This window comes from Pinus tabuliformis, chromosome 7 (assembly GCF_031772625.1).
Source record: "Pinus tabuliformis cultivar Carrire ecotype Pingquan chromosome 7, CPIR1, whole genome shotgun sequence".
Lineage (NCBI taxonomy): Eukaryota > Viridiplantae > Streptophyta > Pinopsida > Pinales > Pinaceae > Pinus > Pinus tabuliformis.
The window spans coordinates 1,695,107,693-1,695,113,302 of NC_142293.1; the positions used below are offsets into that span (position 1 = coordinate 1,695,107,693).

General features: G+C 34.5%; 1 long non-coding RNA gene across 3 annotated transcripts; it reads right to left on the reverse strand.

Moving 5' to 3' along the window:
- Positions 1 to 1,477: 1,477 nt before the first annotated feature.
- Positions 1,478 to 3,250, reverse strand: LOC149255044 (uncharacterized). Of its 3 annotated transcripts, none has more exons than XR_016266323.1 (3): positions 2,868 to 3,250; positions 2,625 to 2,759; positions 1,478 to 1,765 (listed from the first exon to the last, which is right to left on the reverse strand). It is a non-coding gene; the product is annotated as an uncharacterized LOC149255044 (long non-coding RNA). The 3 variants fall into 3 exon arrangements; XR_016266325.1 differs by lacking the exon at positions 1,478 to 1,765 and adding an exon at positions 1,766 to 1,884; XR_016266324.1 differs by lacking the exon at positions 1,478 to 1,765 and having other exon boundaries at positions 2,226 to 2,759.
- Positions 3,251 to 5,610: the final 2,360 nt, after the last annotated feature.

Here is a 5,610-nt window from a genome sequence, read left to right on the forward strand (position 1 = left end):
CAAAATTCAGTTTTGTATAATTGGTATAACTGGAACTCTAATACATAATTTTGGTTGCATATAAGCATGAATTCTTCAGGACCCTTTTTATTTAACCATGTTTAAATTTACCACATACTGTTCTAGTACAAAATTTAGTTTTGTATAATTGGTATAACTACAACTCTAATACTAATATAGAATTTAGGTTGCATATAAGCATGAATTCTTCAAGACCCTTTTTATTTAACCAAGTTTAAATTTACCAGATATAGGTTGCATATAAGCATGAATTCTTCAAAACCCTTTTTATTTAACCATGTTTAAATTTACCACATACTATTCTGGTACAAAATTTAATTTTTTTATTTAACCATGTTTAAATTTACCACATACTATTTTGGTACAAAATTTAGTTTTGTATAATTGGTATAATTGGAACTCTAATACTAATACATAATTTATATGCATATAAGCATGAATTCTTCAGTGACCCTTTTTATTTAACAATGTTTAAATTTACTAGAAAACAGTGTTTGTTTGTCAAATGGAGACCATGTTGATAATGCATTTACCAGAAAACAGTATATGTCTGCCAAATGGAGACCATGTTGATAATGCATTTACATGTATTTAATATGAGATGAATTGTAAAAAATAGGGAAAAAAAGCCAAAAACGTGGAAACCTGGAAGCCTGCACTCCTTTCCCAGAGTTGTAGAAAAATGACTGCAAAGGGACAATCCAAAGAGAAATCACCTTTCTCTTCGATCGATCATTTCCAAATACATCTTGGCTATACATTCATTCATAACAATATACAAATTCAAGCAACCTTCACTTTTGTTCCCACCATTATCAATCTTCATCGATCCAATCACCATAGATTCTGCTAATTTTTTAAGGTAATGTATTCACCCTTATCTCTCTTCTATGGTTCCCATGTATTAGTTACAATGAGAACTTTTCCTAATCGGTTTCGAAGTTCTCATGGATTTAGACATCATACATCCCCTCCTACAGGGGGTTTTTCCCTACTTAACGTAAACCTGTGAATTTCCACCAACGAGTTCAACCTCGGTCTTGTGAGATGTCATTAATCTATTATGCAAACAGTCGTTAATCTTTCATGCAAAAGAAACATGCTCTTTAACAACTGTTTCTATTTTTTAAAAGCATTTTGAACATGCTCCTCACTATATTTACATACTATTTTTCAATAATACCAAGTAATGTCTTATCAAGGGATCCAATAACTTGGTGGTATATGATAAAGGGACCACCATACTTTGTGAACGATGTGGTCTTAACGACCAAAAATGTTAGTGACTCTGCTGGACTGTCAAGTGCCCAAAGATCTCACAAAAATTTGATCACATTTAAGTTAGCATGTCACAGAAATATGACGGGAAATACTGTTTGAACAACAATTATCCATTCCATAAATGAAATATGAAGAGATGCTGAAGTTTTTTATTCAACAATTAAAAAGGGAAAAAATAGTTTCCTGGGTACAGATATGTGCACAGATACGGATACGGTAAATTCTTAGAACACTCTACATATAATTAGGATAGATCAAATCTTATTTGGATATTGCAAGGAACATTCCCACATGAAAATCACCCAGGGACTCACTCGTTTGATGAATGGAACCTCAGGTAAATACTTGTGGCAGACATGTACACCTAGCCCCAAGTGACTCAGGTGGCTTTGACCTTGTAAGCTCCTTGGCGAACGGATGTTAGGCATATGGCAAGTCAAACCGCTTGGACTAATCCTTGTGCCTACACAAAATAATGCACTCACAACACTCAGCGTATTGAGAGTTTTCTTGTTTGGAGAACCGTAAACCATCTTGCAGCCCCAAATTTTCAATATGCCATTCATGAATTTTGTAATAAAGCTGAAATGAGATGTGGTAGACATAATAGCATTAGGCATTAATCCATCAGATTTTTAAGGGGTCCCATAAAAACATTCTTGGCTCTAAATTTATCCACATTTTTTTCAAAATCCGCATTCTAGGTTAGAGAAAAAAGCATGACAAAGTTGCAGTCTTATCTGACGTCCAAAACATCAATACTAATAGGCATAACACTAACCAAAAAGTAGCCAAAAGTTAAGATACTGCTAGACTACAATTGCTTTGAAAAAGGCATTCCAATTCAACTCTACATCTGAAAATATGAGAGAATATTTAGTAGAAACATCTCCAAGGAAAGGATTTTAAGACAACATAGCACCTAGAGATAACAAGCAATCATATTATTAGAGAAATGTACATAGAAATTCAAAGTATTTGACCACGCAGATTTCTGAGAACTCACTAACAGATGCAAATAAAAGCCCACAACACTTTCTGATAACTGACCTAATAGAGGCATATAAAGCCAACTAATCCTCTCTGCCATTTGATAATCAAGAAATTAACAACTGGCAGAATTTATTATCCTTCTAAATTCCAGAGCATCTACTGGCCCAATTTATGTTTAATGATCATCAAATATCAATTCTCTGATCCTCGTCAAGTCTTGGATGAATCAGGGAGGGTGGATTTTACAGATTGTTAGAAGATCCAATGAAATGACAATCTATGTGAGCTTTGGCAGAGAAGATTCAGTCACCTAAATTTTGGTTCCTTACCTCTTCTGATGGACATCGTGATTGGATTCCCCGACTTCAGATCTCTGGTCAAGTTAGAAATGTTGTGTTTCTAATCTGATGTTGCAAAGTCTCCATTCTTTAAACCCTCGACGCTCTCCGCAAGTTTCCTAAGCTCTGTACAAAAATACACCAGCTAGAAAGGTATAAAGATATATACCATGGATTATTTATTTCAACTTTCATGTAATTCATGAAAAAATAAGGTGAAAAGGGAAAGCTTACCGTGAGGATAACGAAAATTGTCTCCGTTGAGTAGGTGCCCGTTGCCTCCGACTCATAACAGACGAACAGATTCTTATAAATCGGTCTCTGCAAAACCCACCTCGCTGTTGCCACTCGTTGTGGCGACATTTATCATGTTGTTGTCCCTCGACACTGAATCATTTCCACGAAGTCTCTTTGAATTTCCTGCTCATCTCAGGCACCAATTTCCTGAAAATTTGCGAGAGGCTACCTCAGTTCTTCTCTTCTATGGATGAATCTACGGGATTTGAAATGTCACTTGCCTACCCTAAACTCGAATCACATCTGAGTTTTGTGGAAAACTCTAGTGCGTCTTTCTGCAATAGAACCACCATGGATGATATATGTCCTTTGGCCCTCGAATTCATTGTCCTTTTGCAAGAAACTTCATCTACTCGCCTTTATCATGCTCTAGCCACGGGTCGTTGGCCGGACAACGTGGCGGCCAACGTGCCAACTGCCGCATGCCAACATTCACATACACATGTAGGGGCGCATGCACACCACCATGTGGCAAAGCATACCAAATAATGTTGAAAATCATAACAAATAGATGTGGAAAGTAGTTAACATAAAATGTTATGTTTTAATGTTGGCTTTAAAGTTAGCGTTAATCAGCTTTGGGGTCGAATTTTAATATATGTTTTGATTTATTTCGAATTTTGATATATGTTTTGATTTATTTCCTAAGTTTACGTCAAAAAATAAAGATCAATGGTAATAAGACTCTGAACTGTACGAATGGAATTGTCAATATCTAATGGGTTAAAAATTTATTTAACATGATATAAATCGAAAAAACTTTATATTAAGTTTCCTTTTTTGGTTCAAACTAATGCTAGCAGCAACGATATCGATGGCTACAAATTGTTTTAAAATATTATTAAAATATAAAGTTATTTAGAACTTTGGTTGGTTTTTAAAAGCTTTGGATAAACGTAAAACTTTAGATAAACACAAACCAATAAACTTCGCTTTTAAAAACATTGGATAAAGGCAAAACTTAAGTTCAGCGTCTGCAATTATATTCCAAAAACTTTGGATAAAGGCAAAACTTCGGTTAAAAGCAAGTCGAAGTCGGCAATAAGACCCCAAAGCTGAATGGCCAATGAAAACCATCAAAAAATATTTAAATGATTTAAAAAATTCACTTTTTGCGTAAAACTTTGGTTAAAGTATTGAATAGCGGTTGATATTTAAAAAGTCAAACAAAATTAATTCGTAGTCAAAGCGATATCGATCGCTATATACCTGCCGGCAGGTATAATAACGCAGACAAAGACAAAAACTCTTATAATTTTAAAAGTAAGCCAAAAATGTAATCAACTTACTACGAAAAGAAGTTTTTTTGGAAAAGATAAAAAGGTTAAACATTAAAACAAAAGATGTGGCTCTATTAATTTTAAAATTCAATTTAATAAGATTTTGCAGAATCCTTTGTATTACCATAAGCATAATTGAAATCAAAAGAGATCATTTGTTTTAAATTTGATTGAATAGTTTTTAATTTTCCTCAAAAGAGGACAGGAAGATAATTAAATTCCTTAACTTTTTAATTTTGATATTGAGCTGGTTCGGTCCTGAACACAACTCATTAACAAGAATAGATTTCTATAAATGATCGATAGAAGCCTTCTAGATCTCCTCAAACGCCTCCATCATAAACTGGCTCAGGATATTTGCATCGATATAAGCCTTTTGAGCCATAACTTCCATCTCAACAATGCCCATATAGCTCACAATGAACACAGATAGTTACTGCATAAACAAATTCCATAATTACATATTTAGAACATAGGAGAATATGCTTGAATATCTATGAAACAAATAACTTTTCAAATTATTGAACTGGAAACTGCATACCTAAACATATAGAAATCTCTGTATACCTAAACATATAGGCTAGAGACTATATCTGGGCACGTCCTCCTCCTCGATCCAAACGACAATAGCTCATAGTCTCTGTCTTTCACGTCCAGTTTGATCGCCTTGAATCTCTCATAAAAGAACTCGTTCAGAGCGGAGCCCCTTATCATTAATACAGTTTGGGGTTTTAAACATATAGCACAACTGCTACATTAGGGTTCCACATTGGATGCAATGGTCACGTTGTGCTTAGATGGAAACTCCATTGTAACACAAACCAGTTATACCCAAGTGCGAAAATGGTTGATGTGTTGCGATGATCAATGAAAGCAAAGAATGATGAGTTATGGTCGAATAGATCTGCCTTGAAGTTGGGGCTGAGTCTTTTGGGCCACTTCCTAAAGTTGGAGCTGAGTTTCATTTTGTTGACCATAAGGAAACTGTTAGCATATTTGTAAAATGTAAGAACCCACTTAGAAACAGTGGCCCTATTGAACAACGTGTTGAATGATAACTTTTGTACACCATTTAATATCAAGGAAGAATGGTATGGCTCTTATACTACAAATATGCTCAGGGCTCATGTCTATTTTATTTGTATTGTGTATGGGTTAATCCTAACATCATGCCAATATCATGTTTTTTTGCATCATATGTAACCATTCATCATTAGGCAACAATTATTCATCAAACTTAACAACAACAAAATGAATCGTTGAATTCACCATAACATTCATTTCTCTAATGGAAACTTCAATGTCATTAGCAAGCTTTGTTGCTGGATTCACCAAATCTTCATCCACTTGTAGCTATGCATAGTGGGATTCACAAGAATATATGTGCTTCTTCTCTGCTG